Source organism: Choloepus didactylus, chromosome 10 (genome assembly GCF_015220235.1).
Source record: "Choloepus didactylus isolate mChoDid1 chromosome 10, mChoDid1.pri, whole genome shotgun sequence".
In the NCBI taxonomy this organism is placed as follows: domain Eukaryota; kingdom Metazoa; phylum Chordata; class Mammalia; order Pilosa; family Megalonychidae; genus Choloepus; species Choloepus didactylus.
Window position 1 is genome coordinate 118,517,148 of NC_051316.1, and position 22,657 is coordinate 118,539,804.

Genomic DNA, 22,657 nt, shown 5'->3' on the forward strand with positions numbered 1-22,657 from the left:
CTCATAAAATAAGGTCAAAATACACAATTCACTTCAGAACCTACAAGCATGTGCCTACAGATACTGAACACGTAGGACACACTTATCCAACACTGAATTGAGAGGAGTTCTGAATAAAGAATTTTAGAGGACAGTTGGGGGTGGGGACCCCTTGTTGCAGATATGTCAGTCACTTTTCTCTATTTCCAACTCTTTGTGTTAGTTTGCAATGAATCTTGTCTAAAGGAGGTAAGAAAAGCAAAGACATTTCCATAATCAAATAAGGAGAGAAATTGTGAGAAGGAAGAGAAAGAAAGGAAAAGGGTTCAAGAGGCAAGTAGAGAACCATTCAAGGGAGAGAAATTGAATAATAATTGTGCACATACTATATGACAGGTACTGTGCTGGTTGCTTTCCATAAAAGGTCTGTATGCCTCACAAAACTATTATAAGTATATATTAGGAAAATCAAATGAATAAACTGAAGCTCAATAAGGATAATCTGCTGGTCTGTATGACACTTCCATGGTGACGTGGAAGGATTTTTTTTTTTTTTAGCACTAAAGACCTAGGTTTCCCTTTATCAAGACTTTCTATATTTAAAGAATTGAAGCATACGCATCATCCCAGGGCCTTAAACATTTTATTCTTGTGTAAACAGAGTTTATGAAAGATCCAAGGCTGCATTCTGATTGCAGTGTGATATAGAGTGAGGAGGGGATTTCTGGTCATGTTTTCAAAAATCCTGGCAAGAGTTCAAATTTACAACCTTCTCTGAGAAGAGCAATACATATGATAAACGATATAGGTAATTGACAAATTGCTTTGAGTACAGACTTTTACTAACAAGAAATCATACAATCATAATTGTACAGTGAGGAAATGACAGCATGTTTTCTCCACACCACCATCGACGATACACTATCGGTCCTCAGTAGGAAAATGGACAAGTGTGTACCAGGATTAGAAAGCACTATTCAAATAAATAGAGCCTTCTTTGGGTTTCTGAAGGGTCAGGGTATCATTATTTGATAAAATTTCATTTCCAGAAGGGCCTCTTCTTGAAAGAAAGGCTCTGAGTTCTTTGTCACTTCTCATAAGTCTTCTCTTTGAACCATGATGAACAAAAGATGAGTTCCTTAAGTTTGAACCCTATGTTTGGTGTGCTCCATCTAAAGTAAAACTTAATGTGAAACATATTATGATACCTACCCTCAATATGAAGGAGAAACTGCCAACACTGTTCTTAATTTCATAGGAATTAGCTAACTTGATTGACTTTCACAAGACAATGAGGAGCAAAGATCCCTTTCTCAAACACTGTAGACAAGAACAAGTTTACTTCTGCCTGAAGAACACAAATATTAGAACAGACCAGCCAATGACTATAATTGCATCTGTGGGACATGCCCTGGTGGAATCGCATCTGTGTTACAGCTTTCTGTCTGTGTGGCAATAACATCAATTATTTCACTGGTTTGTGTGAACTTCATCCATTGACCAGTTAGTCTTGCTGGTGCTCTGCAAACTTCTCCTTCCCCTGGCAATGCTCCTCACCTGTGTCTCCTATGCCTTCATCGTCTCTAGCATCTGAGAATCAGCTCAGCAGATGGAAGAAGCAAAGCTTTTTCAACATGCGTGGCACACCTGACTGTCATGGTTTGTTCCTATGGGAGAGCCCTCTCCATGTACCTGAAACCCTCAGCTGTAGAATCACAGGCACTAGATAAATTTCTGGCATTGGTGCATGCTGGATGAAGGCCTATGTTGAATACCATCATCTATAGTCTCAGAACAAAAGGTGGAAGTTGCTTTGAAAAAATCACTGCTAGAAATCAATCCTTTTGCTGCTATCTTAATTTCTAAACTCAAATAATATTGGAACAAGGACAATCACCTGGATAATCTCCAGTATTATCCATAAACACAGCATGTTTTTGGCTTATATCAAAACCCTGTACAATACACATTTGTGATGAAATTCATATTTTCTCCCTCTATCCTGATTTGCCTTGTAAATAATACTGTTGACATTAATGAATCATTTAGTGATCCAGAAATATGTTATTGGAAATATATTTAGCATTTATTTATTTTATGTTTTAATTGAGTATTACAGGTGATATATGGCATGTGTTATATGTCTATTATTTATATATAAATATAACATTAAAATTAGACAATTGTCTAATTTTTACTTTACTTGCTATATCATCTCAGTTTCTGGCTCTGGCATCACTGTCACAATAAGTAACAGACCTAGAGGAATTTTAGCATGTATTATTTATGTTTACCCTTGAATTAATGGACCAATAGGAGTTATTCATAAAATAAGCATGGATGGAATGCAAAGTGGTGGTATATCATAATTTATAAAACAAAGACACCGTCAATTATAGAACTCTTCCTTGTTTCCAAACTGCTATAAAATGAAAAAATAAGGCATTAGATTTGATTTAATATAGTAGTGATGATTTTTTTTTTTTGGGCCCTGTAGGTGGGGAATGACTGAATATGGTGTCTATACAAAGATATCATCACAAGGTTTGCAGAGCTGTAGTCCTGGGTATGAGGTGGGGGAGAGGGATAGCAGTGGGGGATCTTGAATTATCCATGAGTAAGAGGCCAGAATGCTCTCATGTTGTACTTTCTGTGTCTGCATGAATTAATCTCCATATACCCATGTTACTATTTTTCACAGAGCACACTGAATTAACCTTTAGGACTGAAGAATAAAAGATGTCACTCTCTACTCCGAAGAGATTATGTTGCAAGATAAATGATATATTAATGTAGGCACATAATGGGGAGAATATTTATAAATATATTTTATATATGTGAAACAAATTGCATCAAATATAACTTCCCAAATGTTGCATATTGGTGAGATTTTCTTTGACTTTTCTTCCCTACCTGAGCTGGGGAATAATATGAAGCCCTTGTGAACATAACATGTCTTTTTTATCAGGGAGACATCCTTGTGTTTATGTAGGTGAGTCCTTCTTCTGATAAACCTCTTGTCAGCATACACCACTGCTGCCTGAGCTTTAAGTTTAGGGCAGGCAAGAAAATAATTGTAGATAGTTCTCAGAGGAGGTCCCAAACTGAGAAATGCAGAGCTTGCTAAGAATGATGGTCCAGTTAAGGTGAGAGGACTGATGAAAGGACCAGTACAAGGAAAGGATTCAACTAGAAGGTACTGTGGTGGGGTCCAGCAAATGAGTTGAGAGGAGAATTGGATAAAGGAATTTAGAGGAAAGTTGGTGGGGAGGTCGGGCTCTGGGTAGATATGTCCAACAGCTCCTTTTCTCTTTTGTTTCCTACCATATGTATTGGTTTGCAGTTAATCTTGTCTAAATGAGGAAAGGAAAACTAAGATATTGCCATAATCAAGTAAGGAGAGAAACAGTGAGAAGGGGATAAAAAAAGGAATAGCATTCAAGAGGCAAGTAGGAAACCATTCAAAGGACATAAATCAAACAATAATTGTGCATATATTATATATCTGGTACTGTGCTGGTTGCTTTCAAAAAATGTCTGTATACTTCACAACAACTATGATAAGGATACTTTGGTGAATAAACTGATGCTCAATGAAAATCATCAGCTGGCTATATGACACATTGAAGTGGTAAAGTGGAAAGTTTTTTTTTATTTTAGCACCAAGCCCTGGGCTCCCTTTGAAACAAGCTCTTCTATTTTAAGGAAGTGAAATATATGCATCTTCCCAGGGCCAAAAGATTTTATCCATGTGGAAAGAGATTTAATAAAAGATTCCAAGGCTGCATTCTGATTGCAGTGTGATATATAGTAAGGAGGAGATTTCTGGTCAAGCTTTACAAAATCTGGGCAATTGTTCAAATTTACAACCTTCTCTAAGAAAAGAAATACATATGATAAAAGATATAGAAAATGGAATAATGGATTTTATTACAGACTTTTACTAGCAAGAAAGTATCCAATTGTAATTGTACACTGAGGAAATGAGAGAGGTTCTCCACATACCACCATATGCAATGCATCATCAGCCCCTCAATAGGAAATGGGTAAGTGTCTACATGGATTACAAACCACTGCTCAAATAGGCAGAGCTCTGTCTAGATTTCTGAAGGGTCAAGGGGCCTTTATTTGATGGAACTACTTTCCCCAAAGGGGCTCTACTTGAAGGGAAAGCTCAAAGTTCTTCATCCCTTCTCATAAGTCTTTGAGCCATGATGAACAATAGATGAGTTCCATAACTCACAACACCCCATGTCTGGTGTGCTCCTTATAAAGTACAACTTTGTATGATACATATGGCACCCTCCCTATTCTTAATGTTATAGAAATTAGCCAACTTGACTGACTTTCAGAAGACAGTGAGGAGCAAAGTTACCCTCCCAGGAACAAGTTTACTTCTTGTTTAATAACACTGCAATTAAAACAAACCAGCTACTGACTATAATTGCATCTGTGGGACTTTGTCCCTTGGGTTACAGAATTTGCAATTCTGCAGAAATAGACTTCTAACTTTAATTTGTTACATAAAGTGGAAGCTTTTCACAACTAATAAATAATTTAAATTGCCTACTAGTGCAAATGACTGGTCCTTTGGAAGATGAGAGTGGATCACAGACTTCAGGGAAGCTCTTGCCACATGAAAAAAAATCTCTTCCTTGTGTCCCCTACCATGAGAATACCCATCATCATTTTTCTGGATTCAAGAATGATGGTCTGGGTTTGTATCTAAATATCCAAAGTCTTCAATAAATTAACTTGTAGCTGCAGAAATCTATACTTTCATTTATTCATGGAATCTTCCAGATTATTTTGGACAGATCTCTACAGGTGCCTGAAGAAAACATGAAGTTGGAAAGTAAAATATCTCTGAAATAAGAAGATTAATACCAAAGCAGGGGTAGGAAATAATTCCAATGTTCCAGTGTTCCATTGTACCACTCCAGTGGTAAATGGGTGACAGAGCCATAGATGAGCTACAAATCTGGTTTAGGAAGAAAGAAAGACATCATAAGACTATTTCCTCTTTCTTTCCCTCAGTAGATAGTTATGAAATAAACTCTATCAGAGAAATGTCAAAAGAGTCTGGGAGAAAAATAACATATTGATGATTTTTTTATTTACAGATTTTTCTGCTTGAAATTTTCCCTTTTATGCAGACTCCTTTAAGCATGTATTCCTAATACTATTAACATACTAGGAAGCCTTTCATCTCCAACCACAAGTTGATATCAAGCAAAAATACAAGAAAATGGGAGAAGAAGTTGGTTTTCTATATGGTATGTAATGTCAATCCTTCTATGCTTATAAAAAGCTGTAAAGGACAGAGTAAATTTTTCCAGGCAAATTGGACATCTGTAAAAGGTTTTGTCTTCCTAGGGTTTTCCCTCTACCCTAATATTGAGACCCTTATATTTGTGCTGTCCCTGCTGATGTACCTGATCACTTTTCTTGGCAATATTATTCTGATCTCCATCAGCATTCTGGATTCCCACCTGCACACCCCCATGTACTTCTTCCTCAGCAACCTCTCCTTTTTGGACATCTGGTACACCTCTTCTGCTCTCACTCCAATGCTGGTAAAGTTTGTTTCAGGGACAAACACCATCTCATTTTTGGGATGTGCTGCTCAGATGTACTTATCTCATACTGTGGGCTTCACTGAGTGTGTGCTCATGTCCATGATGGCCTATGACCGGTATGTGGCCATCTGCCACCCTCTCAGATACTCCATCATCATGAACAGGAGGGTCTGCGTGCAGATGGCCATTGGCTCACTGCCCTGGTGGAATTAGTGTATGTGCTACAGCTTTCTCTCTGTGGTAATAGCATCATTAATCATTTCATTTGTGAAATTCTGGCTGTCTTGAAACTGGTATGTGTGGACACCTTCATGACACAGTTAATCATGCTGGTGCTCAGTGTACTTCTCCTTCCCATGCCAATGCTCCTCATCTGTGTCTCCTATGCCTTCATCCTCTCCAGCATCCTGAGAATCAGCTCAGCAGGTGGAAGAAGCAAAGCCTTTTCAACATGTGTAGCCCACCTGACTGTCATGGTTTTGTTCTTTGGCACAGCCCTCTCCATGTACCTGAAGCCCTCAGCTGTAGATTCACAGGAATTAGATAAATTTATGGCTTTGGTGTATACTGGATTAACCCCCATGTTGAACCCTATCATCTATAGTTTATGGAACAAAGAGGTGAAATTGGCTTTGAAAAAATCACCGACTGGAAATCCTTTTGGCACTATCTTAATTTCTATACTCAAATAATTTTGGAACAAGCACACTCATCTGGATCATTTCCAATATTTTCCAGGAATCTACACAGCACTTGGTGTGAAAAAAATTGCATAAATTATAACTTCAAAAATGTTGCATATTGGTGAGTTTTTCTTTGTCTTTTCCACCCTCACTGGGCATGGTGAATAATATGAGACCCATGAACACATCACATCTTCTTTGTCAGAGAGGCATTTTAATGGTGCCCCTCTCTAACATAGATCAAATATGCCTGAGTTTTGGTTTAGGGAAAGCAAAACAATTGTAGTTAATTATTAAAAGAGGCTCCAGCTTGAGCAATACAGAACCTGCAAAGAATGGTTCAGTTGGAGGTGAATGGGTTGATGTAGGATCCAGTTGAGAAAAGAATTTGATGATTAGGACTTCTATGGTCTTCTTAATTCAAGTGTTCTAGAATACATGAGAATTTTTTCCCACCAGATAGATGTCCTGTTCTATTGAGTCTTAATCTGTCCAATAATTATATTGTGAATAAAGCACCCAGTTAGCTTTATTTTCATCCCTACTTGAAAAATCTCAAAACCAGACAAATGTGACTATGGTTGCATGCAGAAGTTATTTGGTTCAGGAGGACAAGTAGTAACCCTATTACCTAGCCAATTGCAAGCAATTTTAACTAAATAGTGATTCCAGGTAATCACACACATTATGCCTACATACATTCATGGAGTTATCTCTTTTTATTTGTTTTTAATAGGTGAAACATATGTATATGTGGTATGGAAATGAAAATTTTATGCCTCATCTGCCACAAGTGTGCATGTTTAATCTTCCTCAATTACTGGACAAGCAGGAATTGCCTGTGGGGTAGGCAAATAGCTGTTTGGAGACAAGACCATATAAATTGGCTTTTTCTGGTTTGGTCACCATATGCTTGGAGGTTCCTCAGCTTTTCTGATATTTCCTTAAGTATCATCTTGTCCAAACAACTAGATCCAGGATGGAGTCAACCTCTCCATGATCCAAGTGTATATGTTTTGCTGTCTCCCATGGATAGAAGTGGATATGTAATCTCAAATTGTGTTTTCTTCATTATTCCATGTTCCATGTTGAGCAGCCCTCATTGTTACAATATTCTTTAAAGAGAGGAACCAGTTCATTTGACTGTAGCTTACAGAATTGCAATCACATTCCAGACCTGCTTCTCTGAGGAAACATCCAGTTCATACTTTGTGATACTCATATTCTGTGCCCTTGACTGTTTTACTCACACAGGTGATTGGTTTCAGTGGATAGCCAAGTTCAAAGCCTCATAGAAAATTTAACAAGGGGTTATATAAGTTTCCTAATTAGTTTGCTAGTTTAACACTCAAACAGCAGCCTTGAATCCAGAGTCCTAAGATTCATTTAATTGTGACCCTCCCCCATGTACCACCTGGAGATGTATTCATGTGAGTTCACAGGAAATAAACACTTGCTTTTGCAATTGCACGGTAAATGAGAACTCAGTCATGCCACAGATTCCTGATGATTATTTTTTCTAAATATTTCTGTTTTGTTTTTCCTTATATTAATAAGTTTTTACGTGATTTCTGATGTTGTCCTTTTTAGAGCTCAGTAATTTCCCACACATCTAAGGGCACATAAATTCTGTATTTCATTGTTTGTTTTATGCTCTCCTGAAACTCCCAAACCAACTTGAAAATAAGGGTCACCTGGACTGCTTGCTAAAACCATTAGGTGCAGCTAAAACTACATCCATCAAATCGGAATATCCCAGGAAGAGATATGCTAATAGGTATGCTTGAAAAGACCCCTGTGATTCTTATCATATGAGAATTTTGGGAAACTAACTCAGAACATTAGCATCGCAGTGATGATGTCTTGATTTTGAGCTTCGCTTAGACTCCAAACTGAAACAATAAATTCCCATTGTTTAAGCCCACTCCTCGCATGGCTTTGTTATAAAAATACCAGGGAGAGTCAGAGTGTGTTTAATGATGTGAAAAAGTTCAAAGAAAAACTGTTCAAATGCACGCAAACTATTTTGTTTGCTGCTACTTGCATTTTGTAAAGAAAAAGGTAAAAACCAAACTCAAAAAAATACATTCTTTATATAACTAGAGGGAAGAAATATGCTTGAAGTCTTGTTTAAATATGCTTAGTTTTATTTTATGACATTATCATTTTAGCAAGAGCTGCTCTGTCAATGAATGACAATGAGTATCCATCAAATTATTCTACAAGGTGGAATCAGAAAAGCTGTGTTTCAGAACTTAATCTAGTATCTATAGCTCTCTGTTTCTGTAGAGTGTGAATCATTTTGACATACCATGTTTCATTAGGAGGATAAAATTAGAAAACTAGTTTGAAAGTATTAATTTATTTCAGTCACTAAGAGGAAATCTTCCAGATAAGATATTATAAAGAAAACATGGTGCTATTTTAGAAAAAGTTTGGACTGTTCCAATCCTAAATTCATTCAGACAATGTAGATTTAGGAATGTTAAAGATCCACAATTAAAACATAATAGCTACTCACTTTAATTGGAACTGTAAAACATTGTCATTGGAGTTTCTATGAGCCTCTACTTATGCACACATTTTATTAACTTCAGCTTGCTACTGGGAATTGCCAGATTCCCCCAAAACAAGCAAGAACATAAATGCAAAGCTAATGACTGGACTTCTGGAGGATGATTCATGAACTGAGAATTCAGAGAACATGTAGAACTCAGTATTAGGCTCTCTGGCCATGGAACTCACTCCCTGAGTAGAGATTCCATTGTTTTGAGGTTAAGAAAGAAAAACTGAAATCAAAGGTCTGAATTTTTTGGATAATCTTATCATTGGCTCCAGTTTTACCTAAAGAATGATCTTTTAATTTGTAAGTCAAAAGAGAATTTTTGTGAACCTCTTGATTGCTAGTTATCATGTTTTTTTCCATATTTTGCCTTTAACAAAAAACCTACTTTTCACCGAAGAAAGTAGGATGGTTCCTAGGAAAGAAGGCTGGTCCTTATATCAAACTCTTCCTCAGACCCAACTTATTCTATGTTGCACCCATTTTCTCTCTCATCAAGTGTCTATCAGTTAAATACATAAAGTCTATCAGTTAAATAAAGTCATGTACTAAATTCTAGGCTGTTATTAGCAAAATCTTGCAACATAACTCTTCTGAGGTAGAGGCAACAGAGGTAGAAATGTCCTTGCAGAAAAGTAGAAGCTTACGCATTGAAGAATGTTAACTAACATTAACTTGTGATGAAATTGTGTCAGTAGAGTTCTGAATCCAGGACATATGGGTTGTAAGCCATGCCCTTCTCATGTCAGGGGGGATGAAAAGTTGGAGGGTGGAGTTAATGATTGATGGGTAACAATGCACATGGCATCAGGATAGATGTTTTCAAACATGAAGAAAAAGAGTTCAATGAGTGTAAGTATTTCAGATATATCACAAAACAAAATAAACAGTGATTCCATTCATCACCACCTAGATTAGAGTAGGGACAAGAGAGAAAATAAACAAGAAATATAATTAAATGCGTATGTTAGAAAGTGATAAATTCTCTGGTATTATGAAGTGGACATATCCCCAAACAGTTATGTTAAAGTTCTAAGCCCCAGTACCTCAGATTGTGACATTATGTGAAAATCAGGGCATCACAGATTGGATGCAGCAAGTTAAAAGCGATCATACTGGAGTAGGGTGCACCTTAATTCAATGACTGCAGTAGTTTAGGAAGAGGAAACGTGGACGCAGACAGAGGGGAGAATGCCCTGTGATGACTGAGGCAGAGATGCCTGGATTCCTGACAGACACTGCCAGAAGCCAGGAGGGAGGCACGGAGCAGACAGTTCCCTGCACACTTCAGAAGAAGCATGGCCCTGCCAACAGCCTGATTTCAGACTTCTAGACTCTAGATCTGTTGGACACTAACTTTCTGTTGTTTTAAACCACGCAGCTTGTGGTACTTTATTACAGCAGCCCTAGAAAACTAAGCCCTAGGAAGCTAAACTTTATGGGGCATAAAAGAGTAGGTGAGAGGACTGTGGACTATCAGGGGGAGGGGGAGAGTGGAGGAGGAGACAGAGTGTGGGATTACACCAGATGGGCAGTGAAGGCCTTATTGAGGGATTGAGATTTCTGAAAGACCTGAGGGAGGTAATGGAATCAGCCAAGTGGTTATTTTGGGGGAAATTTCCAAGCAGAGGGAACAGCTAGAGCAAGAGCCCAAAGCTAGAAACATGACTGGCATGTCCAGACATAGGCAAGGGAGCCAGTGTGGCCCACCTGTGAGGGAGAGGGGAACAGGGGGAAGAGGTCAGAGAAGTAGCAAGCTGACCCCACAGAGCCATGCGACCAGTGGGAGACCTGGATTCCACCTAAACAATTACCCCCTAACTTAATTAAAAAAAAAAAAAATCTGTATGTTGTGTTGAGAACAGTCTGTTGGGGATTACTTGTAGAGGCAGAGAGATTTTGGCAGCCTATTGCTGTAATTCTGAAAAAAGACATTAGCTCAAGCCAGAGTGATATTTGTGGGCATGATGGGAAAGAGTCAAATTCTGGATATATTCAGAAAGTAGAGCCAGAAGGATTTCCTGAGAGATTGGGAGGGGTGTGAGAGGAAGAAAGGCATCAAGATGACTTCAAGGATTTGAGCCTGAGCAGTGGGAAGAATGGAATTGCCACCCACAGAGGAAAGGCTGTGGGTGAAGTGGGCCTGGGGGAGAATATCAGGGTTTAAAATGACTAACAAATAAGACAACTCTGCAGATACATATGCAAGTTTTGCTTTTAGAGAAGGCTGACTTCTGTTATGAATGCTGCTTAAAACCAGGAGACTGGATCAGATTACCTGGGGAGTGAGCGTGGATAATGAAAAGAAGAGGCTGACCCCGGGACATCATAGCCCTGAACTCAATACTGCAGATCCTCATCTGTCACCACCAGGGTGAAAGCTGGGCCTCCCCATCCCCCACATCTAAATACATAGACTCAGGCACACAGCTGTCCATGTCGGCTGCAGAGTCATTCTGTATCAAATTATCATCTTGGTGCTGAATATTCATTCACGTGAATTTAAAATATATATGTTAATCATTCCTCAACTGAAGATTGTTTCTAATCAGAGCCTTACTATAGCTAATGCTGAAATGAGCAACTTCCTACATTTTCTTTTTCTTTTTTTTTTTTTTTTGATTATACCTTAGAATAAATTCCTAGGAGTGGGTTTACTTCATCAAAAGCAATGAACAATTTTGTAGGTCATGATAGAAGAGTTTTAAGGTATGTATATATATATGTGTGTGTGTGTGTATATATATCTCCAAATGGCTTTCAAAAGGAATTAAAATAGGTATTAAAATAGGTTTTAAACTGGTCATACCACTAAATGAACTTGCAACACTAATTCAACCGACATCAAATTGTTTAAAACTAGTTTTTCACAACGCAGTCTCTCTACAATTGTTTTTTGTTTCACTTCTTCCATTCATTATATCTCTTCACTTTTCTCATTAAATGATAACTTGGTTAATGGTGTTACTGGGCCTTCAGTAGTGGGGAATTGGGGAAAATTTGGGCCCAACGCCAGAAAAAAATGATTATATATATATACTCTATTTCCTATTATATTGTATTATAAATGATGTGCATAATTGTTATATATAATTATATATAATATACATAACAGAAAATAGAGTGAAAAATTGCTAGTGAATCAAAGGTCTGGACGCAAAAGTCACCCTTTTCTAACTCACAGAGTTGCATACTGACTCCTGTTGGGAGGGAGTGTATCCTACTGCAGGACATACAAACCAGATGACAACCAAGGAAGACTATCAAACCAGATCCAAAATAGGATGTCCTGAAGCACTCCTGGTTTGGATATCTCTACTACCCTGGTTAGAAACAGTCTTTATGGAACTTTACACAGTCTAGTGATATCCATGTATTTTAAGTGGTCGTTGCTTGTGGGGTGACAAAATAGCATGCAATATACAGACAATTATCTCACATGGGTTCAATGTTCTCAGTTAATCTTTTTCATTTTCAACATTAAGTCCTGGGATCCTACTAGTAAAAGTTCCCTCTGACCTTGGTGAATATGAAAGAGGCGTTTATTTTACGGGCAATGTATATATTAAAGGGAATCTTGCCTCCATCTCAATTTGTATCAAGGATGCTCACAGAAGAGATTGTGATACACTTTCTGAAATTGTGAAGGGATTTCTATTATGCATATGTGATTTAACATTACACAGCCTTCACTTGACTGTTCTACCACTAGTTTACCTATGTCTCGATTGATAAGGCTATGTTTATCCTATTACACTGTATGTATTTGTTAGTTGTCTCAGTTCTTTTATGAATGATATATGAGAATATATGTAAAAATAAAAATAGAATTCCTAATAAGGGGGTCTCTTTTCTTATTGCTCAGGTGGGCTTGAGCTCAAGTGGGCCCAGATCCCATGTGTTTTATCACGTTGGTTCCCACTGTAGATCGCTCAGGGGAGGTGGCCGTCACTCAACTTCCTAGTTGATTATGGGTCACAGCTTTACTGGGTAACGTCTATATCATTATTTACTTCCTGGAGAGAGTAATCAAATATGGAGCTTTTAGGCTTGGTGAAGGCTGAAAACTCCTTGAGGGAAAGCACCAGCATGTGGGCAGTGTTTTTCTCTGCTAAGATGACCTTTCTGGGCCTTCCATTGCTTCCCTACTCAGCTGAACACAAAGGAGGATGGATTTCAAAATTAGTGCATATTAACTCTGATAATTGGAATCTATTTATACTATTCCATTCTTGTATTTTGTTTAATAGATGAGCAAAGTAAGTATTACTAAGTAAACCTATTGAAATTCAACCAGTGTAAGACAGCCACAAGCCAGTTTTCCCAGGAAAAAGACTGAGATGAAGATTGGCTTTTGGAGTGCCCTTGGGAACAAATCCTCTGAGGGAATGAGGGAAAAGGACTGTGCAAATGGAAAAGTTAACTGACATCCAATATCATCAGAAGACTTGGCCAGTCTCACATAGATCTCTGAAGCTTAAATCCCCTTTGGAGGTATCCTGAATTAAGTCTAGGTGTCTAGCTCTTTCTTTGTAGCCCTGTGTGGAAGAGTCATAGAATGCCACGTGTCCCCAGGAAGTGGGTGATTTTCTACAGATAAAGGCAATCCCCAAAGAGGGATTCAGCTGTGTTCTGTCAGTAGCCAAACTCCCAGAGGCTGAGTAAGTGCCTCAATCCCTGTGGAATACACAGTATCCATTAAGAGGAACCATAGTCTGGATGTATAGCTTGATTTGGTGCATGATAGGATAGGAGGCAGAGAGAGAAGGGAGAGAAAAGGTGAGATAAGAAGAAAGTACACTAATTGTGTACTTATGGCATACTTGTTGCATACATATCACAAATTGCACATGATGGAATTGAAGCCAAAAGAGATTACATGACTCTCTTTCACACTTCTTAGTTAGAAAACCATAAAGCCAAAATTCAATTCCCTTCCTTCTGGTTACAAAGCCCATCATCCTTCCAGTTTTTGTTGTTTGCCAAACACACACACACACACACACACACAACAAAGAATAATACCACCTTTAAGGTCTTAATGGCTGGTGATTTACACATTTTTAGAAGAAACCAAGAGTTAGTCTTAATAAAGAAAATCTACCAAGTTGAATAACCAGAACCTGTCTCATAGTTCAGGTATGGTCTATTGGATAATTGAGAAAGTACAGATGTGAAAAGAAAATGGAAGAAAAAATATCTGTATGATATTTTCATTTTTTTTTGCCACAATCTGTGATTGGTGATTAATAGCTATTATTTTATTGAAGACTACTAATAAACCTAAGAAGTATGTAATCATTATTACCATTTTATAAAGAAGAAGCTAAGGCTCAGAGATTAAGCAAATATCTAAATCACTTCTTACAAGTAATGGATCTAGGACCCAAACCAAGTTCTGTTTGATTCTGAAGTACATTGTTTTTTCAATAGGTGTTTGTAAGTCAGGGAGTATTCATCCTTTCCCCAAGCCCAATTGCTTCACACCTAAGAGAAGAATGTGGTTTAATGCCCTGACTCTGTTCCTGCTCCTGAATGCCCAACCATGTAGGCAGAATGTACAGGACTTACTAGGAGAAAGCAATCCTTGAAAGGAGTGTGCCTAGAAAGCCTTGACACTGAGATTACCTTTGTGTTGGATCTGAAAGGAAGAGTAAGAATTCTATAAGTTGGCAACAAGGGGAAATGAAGGAGTTCAGTTATTAAGTCAGAGTTTAGGATGAGAATGGATCACCAAAAGGATCATGCAGCAGGTATTTGGGCATGAAGGACTTACCAGAGAGAGGAGAAATGGGCATAAGTTGATTGGAGGTTATGGGGACAGAGGAATGAGGCTTGGAATGGCCATGGTTGGAGAGCAGCAAGCCTCAGGTCCACTCAAACATTGAGATACAAGAGAATGGCACAGACACAAAAGATGCTGGGGATCCTGCCCCAGTGGCAAAAGGAGGATCCAGGATGTACAGAATCACAGAAGCAAGAGGGAGGGTAGGTTTTTGTTTTGTTTATTTGTTTTTAATCCTTAAATGGGGTATTGGGTTCCATTTCTTGGATAGTATCATGGGGAGCTCTATTGTAAGAACTATCTTCACTGTAGCTCTATCTGCAGTGAAATAAGAAAAACTACTATTTTTACCAGATGAGATTAATAGCATATTAAACAGTGTAGATGAAAAGATAAGTGAACTTGAAAACTTAGCAATAGAAACTACTCAAACTGAAGCATAAAGAGGAAAAATGACTAACTGTGGGAACCCTGGGCTCAGGGCCTTCCCCAAGGGCCTTGAAGATTGCACACAGCAGTTTGCATGACCTAGGTCAGTTAAGGTTCAACTTATTCTCCCTGTAAAGTCAGGAAATATAATCTATAACTACCTCCTCCCTGAAAGTCCCTGAGGTACTGTTATCTACAAGATAATCTGTAATCCTCCCCTCTTCCCAGTTGATTACAATCCATCCATCCCTACCTTGCAGAACCCTTGCTCCCACCTTATGCTCTCATACCCCTTGGAATGCCACACCCTTATAACCAGCTTATTCAGCCCCCCAAGCTGTGGAGTATCTTCATGTTGAACTCTGAACCTGCCACCATTCAGAGCAGCTCCTGAATCCATTCAGAGTATCTCCTGAATTCAGGCAATGTGACTGACTTCCATTTTTCTTTTTAAGTAAGTCCTGAATAAAAATTTCATGCCTCTGAACATGCTCAGCATCTTCTTTGGCCTCTCAGCAGCAAGGGCCAACTTGGGCAGTGATACTAAGATAAAAATGAACCAAGATTCTATGACCCATAGAATATATCAAGGAGTTCAGCACACATGTAACTGTTGTCTCCATAGAAGAGAAGAGAGAGAAAGAAGATAAAAATATGGGAAAAAGGAACAGCCCAAAATTCCAAATTTGAAGAAACCAACAGTCCAAAGAGTCATCAAACTACAAACAGTATAAATATATAAACACACACACATATAAATTACCTCATTGTATCATAATAAATTGTGTGATAATCAGTACTAAAAACAAAATCTTAAAATCCACCATAGAAAGAAAACATTACATATGGAGGATAAATATAATTATGATGGCAGACATCTCACTGGAAGCAATGCAACTCAGAAAAAATGTAACAATGTATTTAATATGCCGGTACATTTGAAATATGACTTTACACCTGGAATTCTATATACAACAAAAATATCCTTAAAAAGTATGATTTCACCGATTTGAAACAATTAGAATAAGCAAACTCATAGAGTCAGAATCTAGAATACAGGGGACAATTGGACAGAGGATGGGGTGCAGATAAGGAATGGGAAGTTAAGGCTGAAAATGTACAGGGTTCCTATTTGAAATGATGGAAATGTTTAGGTAATGGATAGTGATGACAGTAGCACAACATTGTGAACACAATTAACAGCACAGAAATATATATCTGAATATGATTAAAAGGGGAAATGTTAAATTATGTGTTTGGTAAAAGAATAATTATTTGAATCAATGACACTACGCAAACGGTTAAACCGTGGATTTTAAATAATTAATGGTACAATTATAAAAATGTTCTGTCAACAATTGTAGTAAATGTTCCACACCAATGCAAGGTGTTGGTGGTGGGTGTTGTACAGGAAGCTTGCGTTTCATGCATGATTGTTCTGTAAACCCATAAGTTCCCTAATGAAAAAAATAAATATAAAAAAAATAAAAATAAAGTGAGAAGGTGGGCTTAGAATACTGGAAAATGGCCTTGTCCCAAGAAAAGTAGCACAGAGGATTGGATACTATCTCTGGCTGACAGGTGAAACTGGGGGGCCAGGAACAGGTTCTGAAAAGGGGTTTTCTCTCTCTCCTTTTTTTTCCACTCAATCTGAGTGGCTCAGTGGAGGAGAAAGCCTCAGGAGTTTTCAGTTCTCTCCCAGCTGACCCAGGCAGGAGTGGAATTAACAGAGTCAGAGGGAAAGGAGTAAATCAAATGCAGAAGATAATTCCCTAGGGGCTGTATCTTTCCTAAGAGGAGGGGAGCAGGGCCCACTCAAGTGATGGCCTTCCCTGCAGAACTCAGACACCACAGCCTGGAGGAAAACAAACAATCAAAGCAGAGACAAATTAAACTTGCCTTCTGACACCCTTGGTCTCTGTCCAGGACTGAGTCCACTGTGAATTAAAGGAACCGCACATCTTTACAACAGTGGGGAGTGATGGGCTGACAGGTGCCACCTACTGAGCAGGTTAGGAAAAGCACGGGGTCTAGAGGCCTCATGGGAAAGTCTGTCAGTCTTCTAGGACACCCACTAAGGGAAACCTGATACTGAATATAGCTCCCTCCTGAGCCCATTCTGGCATGGGAAAATCTGAATAGGATAATCAAGGAAACCAGATGCCTAGACAACAGAAAACTACAAATCAGACTAGGAAAAATGAAGATATGGCCCGGTCAAAGGAACAAACTTCCACTTCCACTGAGATACAGGAATTGAAATGGGTAATTAAAGATCTTTAAATAAATATCCTAATCAATTAAAAAACCAATTCAATGAGTTGAGACAAGATATGGCAAAAGACATGAAGGATATAAAGAAAATATTGGGTGAACATAAGGAAGAACTAGAAAGTTTGAAAAAACTACTGGCAGAACCTATGGAAATGAAAGACACAACACAGGAGATGAAAAATACAATGGAGACATACAGCAGCAGATTTCAAGAGGCAGAAGAAAATGCTCAGGAACTGGAGAACAAGAAAAAGGAATGGAGAGGGAAAAGAATGGAAAAATATGAGCGACAACACAGGGATTGAAGGACAACATGAAGCACATGAATGTATGTGTAACGGGGATCCCAGAAGGAGAAGAGAAGGAAAAAGGGGCAGAGGCAATAATGGAGGAAAAATCACTGAAAATTTCCCATCTCTTATGAAAGATATAAAATTACAGATCTAAGATGCACAGCATATCCCAAACAGAATAGAACTTAGTAGACCTATGACAAGACACTTAATAATCAAACATCAAAGGCAAAGAGAGAATCCTGAAAGCAGCAAGAGAAAAGCAATCCATCACATACAAGGGAAGCTTGATAAGACTATGTGCAGATTTCTCAGTAGAAACCATGTAGGCAAGAAGGCGGTGGTGTGATATTATTAAGATACTGAAAGAGACAAACCACCAACCAAGAATTTTATATCCAGCAAAACTGTCCTTCAAATAAGAGGGAGAGTTTAAAATATTCTCTGTAAAACAGACAATGAGAGAGTTTGTGAACAAGATACCTGCTCTATGGGAAATACTAAAGGGAGCACTACAGATAGATAGGAAAAGACAGGAGTGAGAGGTTTGAAGCACAATTGTGAGTGATGGTAGCACAATAATGTAAGTATGCTGAACAAAGATGACTATGAATCTGGTTGAAATAAGAAGGTTAGGGTCATGTGGGACACCAGAAGAAAAGGGGGAAGATAAAGACTGGGACTTGAGAATTTAGTGACACCCAGAGTGGTCAATGATTGTGATAAAATGTACGAATATGTTTTCACATGAGGTACAACAAATGAATGTCAACCTTACAAGGTGTTAAAAATAGGGTGGTATTGAGGGAAAATATGATCAATGCAAACTAGAGTCTACAGTTAACAGAAACATTGTATTATGCTTCCATTGATGTAACAAAGTTTATAGACCAAAGCTAAATGCCTATAAGAGAGTGATATAAGGGAAGGGTATGAGATTCTTGGCTTTGGTGATGTTGTATGACTTTTTTACTGCACTTTATTTTAATTTTATCTTTTCTTTTGTTGCTTTATAGCAGTCATTTTTTTCCTTTTTTTTACTTTTTCTTTTGTGTTTCTACCTTTTTTTTGACTCTTCCTCTTTCTTTGTGGAAAAAATGAATTATCCTTATATAGATAGTGGTGGTGGCTGTGAATCCATAACTACATGATTATATAGGGAACCATTGATTGTTTACTTAGGATGGAATGTATGGTGTGTGAACAAAACCATCTTAAAAAAAAACAGGTTGATGGATGAAACTTGAGGGCATTATGTTAAGTGAAATAAGTCAGACACAAAAGGCCAGATTTTGTATGCTCTCACTGATAGGAACTAATTATAATATGTAAAATCATAGACATGAAATATAGGTTACCAGGATATCGAATGAGGCTAAGGAATGGGGAGTGGTTACTTAATATGTGCAGAATGTTTAACTAGGTTAAACATATGTGTTTGGAAATGGACAGAGGTGACTGTAGCATGTTATTGTGTGAATGTGGTGGAAAGGGTACATTTAGAGTCATGTATGTCACCAGAAGGAAAGTTGGAGGTTAAAACATGAGAGTGTATAACACAGTGAATCTTGTGGTGGACAATGTCTGTGATTAACTGTAGAAATATTAGAAATATCTTTCATGATCTAGAACAAATGTATGACATTATAACTAGAAGTTAATAATAATGGGTATATGGGGAAAATATACCTATTGCAAACTATGTACTACAGTTAAATAATATCTTAATATTCTTTCATCAACAGCATTAACAAATGTACTACAACAATACTATGAGTCAAATAATGGAAGGGGATGTTTAGGGGTATAGGAGGATTTGAGTTTCCTTTTTTCATTTTGTTTCTTTTCTGGAATAATGAAAATGTTCTAAAATTGAAAAAGAATTAATTGTGGTGATGAATGTACAACTCTATAAAGGTACCATGAAAAAATGGTTGTACACTTTGGATGATTGTGTGCTATGTGAATAATCTCAATAAAATGGAATTAAAACAAAAATCAGTGGAACTACACCACACAAACATTGAACCCTAAGTTAAACCATGGATTTTAATTAATTAATGTTACCATTATAAAAATGTGCTATCATCAATTGTAGCAAATGTTCCACACCAATGCAAGGTGTTGGTGGTGGGGTGGTATATTGGAACCCTGGATTTCATGCATGATTGTTCTGTAACTTACAAGCCCCATAATGAAAAAATAAATATATAAAACTTAAAATAAGTAAAAATATATTGAGAAGGCACTCCTTAAAATTTTTTTATGGTTGGATAAAGATATTACTTGCTTAGCTTTTCTGAAAAAGTCCTTAATTTGCCTTCATTTTGAAACATATTTCTGCTGAATATTGAATTCCAGGTTTCTAGATTTTCTTTTCTTTCACCACTTTAAATGTCATTCCATTGACTTCTGACTTGCATAGATTCTCACAAGAATCTGCGATATTTTCTTATCTTTATTGCTCTGGACTTAATGTGTTTCTTTTTCCATGGCTTCCTAAAAATATCCTCATCATCACTGGTTTTCAAAAATATAATCATGTTGTCTTCTGTTGTGATTATCTTCATGTCTATCCTGCTTTGTTATCCAGAGGTTCTTGGATATTTGGATTTCCATCTTTCATCAAATTCGAAAAACTTTCTATCATCACTTTTTAAAATATTTTGTCTGATCTCCCTTCTCCCTCTCCTTACTATGAGACTTTGTTTGCATATGTTAGAATGCTTGATATTTTTCTCTAGCTCACTAAATCTCCTTTCATTTTGTATTCAGTCCCTGCAGTTTTTGCAGTTCACTTAGCATATTTTGTAATTCTGGGTATTTTAGTTCTCTGATCATTACCTGTGCAGCATCTCTCTGTGCTTAATCCTATCCAGTAAAATTCTCATTTCAAATGTTGTATTTGTGGGGTCTTTTTTCCATTTCCCGCGACATTATGTTCATATGTCCCTTTAAATACTTCAGCATATTTATACTGTTTATAATAGTCCATTTAAGTTCCTTGTCTTGTCATTCTATTATCTCTGTCATTTCTCAATCAGTCTCTACTGACTGATTTTTCTGTAGGTTATATGAGCTTGCTTCTTTGCATAACAATTTTTTTTATAAGATGCCAGATACTGTAAATTTTACTTTGTTGAGTGCCGGGTTTTGCTATCTTCCTTCAAAGAATGTTGGTGTGGTGTATTTTGTTCTGGCAGGCAGTTACATCTCTTGGAGATTAGTTTTATCCTTTCTAGACTTTTAAAAACAGTTTTTAAGGCAAATATGGAATATCTTTTCTATAGGGCTACTTTAGCCTCACAGTTAAGATGTGACCATTCTGGTCTCTATTGAATATGACATACTTGTAATCAAATTATTCTCTGGGAGAAAATCAAATGATTCCCAGGCCTGTGTGATCTCTGATAATTGTTTGACTTATAGGTCACTGGTGATTTTTATTTTCTCACTGTCACTTTTTGTTCCCCAAGTATCTTACTGCTGGAGAAGAGAGATGCAAATACAAAAAAGTGAAAGAATAGAGCAAAATTTTTAGTTTGATTGAACTTGGATGTATCAGTATGAACTCCTTGTTTTATATAGATCTATCCACAGACAGATATTAAAACAGGTATATATGTGATATACACACGCACACACACATAAATTTTACAGCTGGATTTGTTGAAGGGTTGAGCCAGTTCAGATGTATTATGTTCCTCAAAATGCCATGTTCTTTGATGCAATCTTGTGGGGCAGATGTTTTAGTGTTGATTAAGTTGGAACCTTCTGGTTGAGTGTTTCCATGGAGATGTGGCTCACCCAACTGTGAGTGAAAACTTTGATTAGGGTGTGACATTTTGATTGAATGTTTCCATGGAAATGTGGCCCTGCCCATTCAGAGTGGGTCTTGATTAGTTCACTGAGTCCTTTAAAAAGAGCTCAGAAACAGAGTGACCTCAGTGCAACTGAGAGTGACATTTTGCAGAGAAGCTGCATCTAAGAGAGGATAACAGGTTCTAAGAGTAACATTTTGGAGATGCCATTTTGAAATGCAACCTAGAAGCAAGCAGATGACAGCCACGTGCCTTCCCAGCTAACAGAGGTTTTCAGACACCATCGGCCATCCTTCAGCAAAGGTACCCTGCTGTTGATGCCTTACCTTGGACACTTTATGGCCTTAAGACTGTACCTTTGGGACCAAATAAACCCCCTTTATAAAAGCCAATCCATTTCTGGTACTTTGCATAATGGCAGCATTAACAAACCAGAATGCGGGCTCTAGAAAAAATGATACATTCTTAGCAATGAGCATGTCTAGTGCTAAAATCTTGGTTTCTAAATATACTCTCCATTATATCTTAAAAAAATATCTTCTTTTGCCAGAAAGTTAAGAAGTGCTCAAAGAATCATGTGTACAAGTCAAAAAGACTTTGAAAGGGAGGATTAGGAAAATTCAGGACACATTGAGCATCAACATTAATAATAATAATAATGGACTATAACCTAATGAATAAACTAAGAAATTGTGTGTCCCAATGGATTTAAATAAATTAGTGGAAACATAAATAAATGAATTAAAAGGGAAAGCCCTTCTTTAGAGTTAAATATCAATGGATAACTATAGAAGAATTAATGCAGTTAGAATTAGGTGACAATTATTATACTAAGAATTAATCCAAATAAGAGTCATCAATCAAAGCTAAACCTGGTCATAAAAATTTGTTAAGAAATAGGAATTCATATAATCTCAATTTGTGTTCCCACAAAATACTTATCAATACCAAAGAAAAATAGGAACATTTTGGAGGAGAAATCTGAGAGACATCACCTAAATCCAGTGATCAATGTAAAAAGTTAGCCAAATCAACATCATGTGCCTCCTGATAGAAGGAGCCAAGAGGAAAATACACACACAAAATCATCTCATGTTATTCCTGCCAAGTATTGCAAAACTTGATTTCTTATCACACAGAAACATCAGGGAAATTTCAGTTTGGTTTCATCTGATTTTCATGTGACACAAAGTGTTATTCTTCTTTTGATTTTCCCAACAATTAAAAAATGTAAATATCATTCTTTGCTCA

At 37.3% G+C, this 22,657-nt stretch overlaps 1 pseudogene; it reads left to right on the forward strand.

The window, feature by feature from the left end:
- The first annotated feature begins 5,276 nt into the window (after positions 1-5,276).
- LOC119545346 lies at positions 5,277-6,250 on the forward strand (annotated as a pseudogene).
- The last annotated feature ends 16,407 nt before the right edge of the window (positions 6,251-22,657 follow it).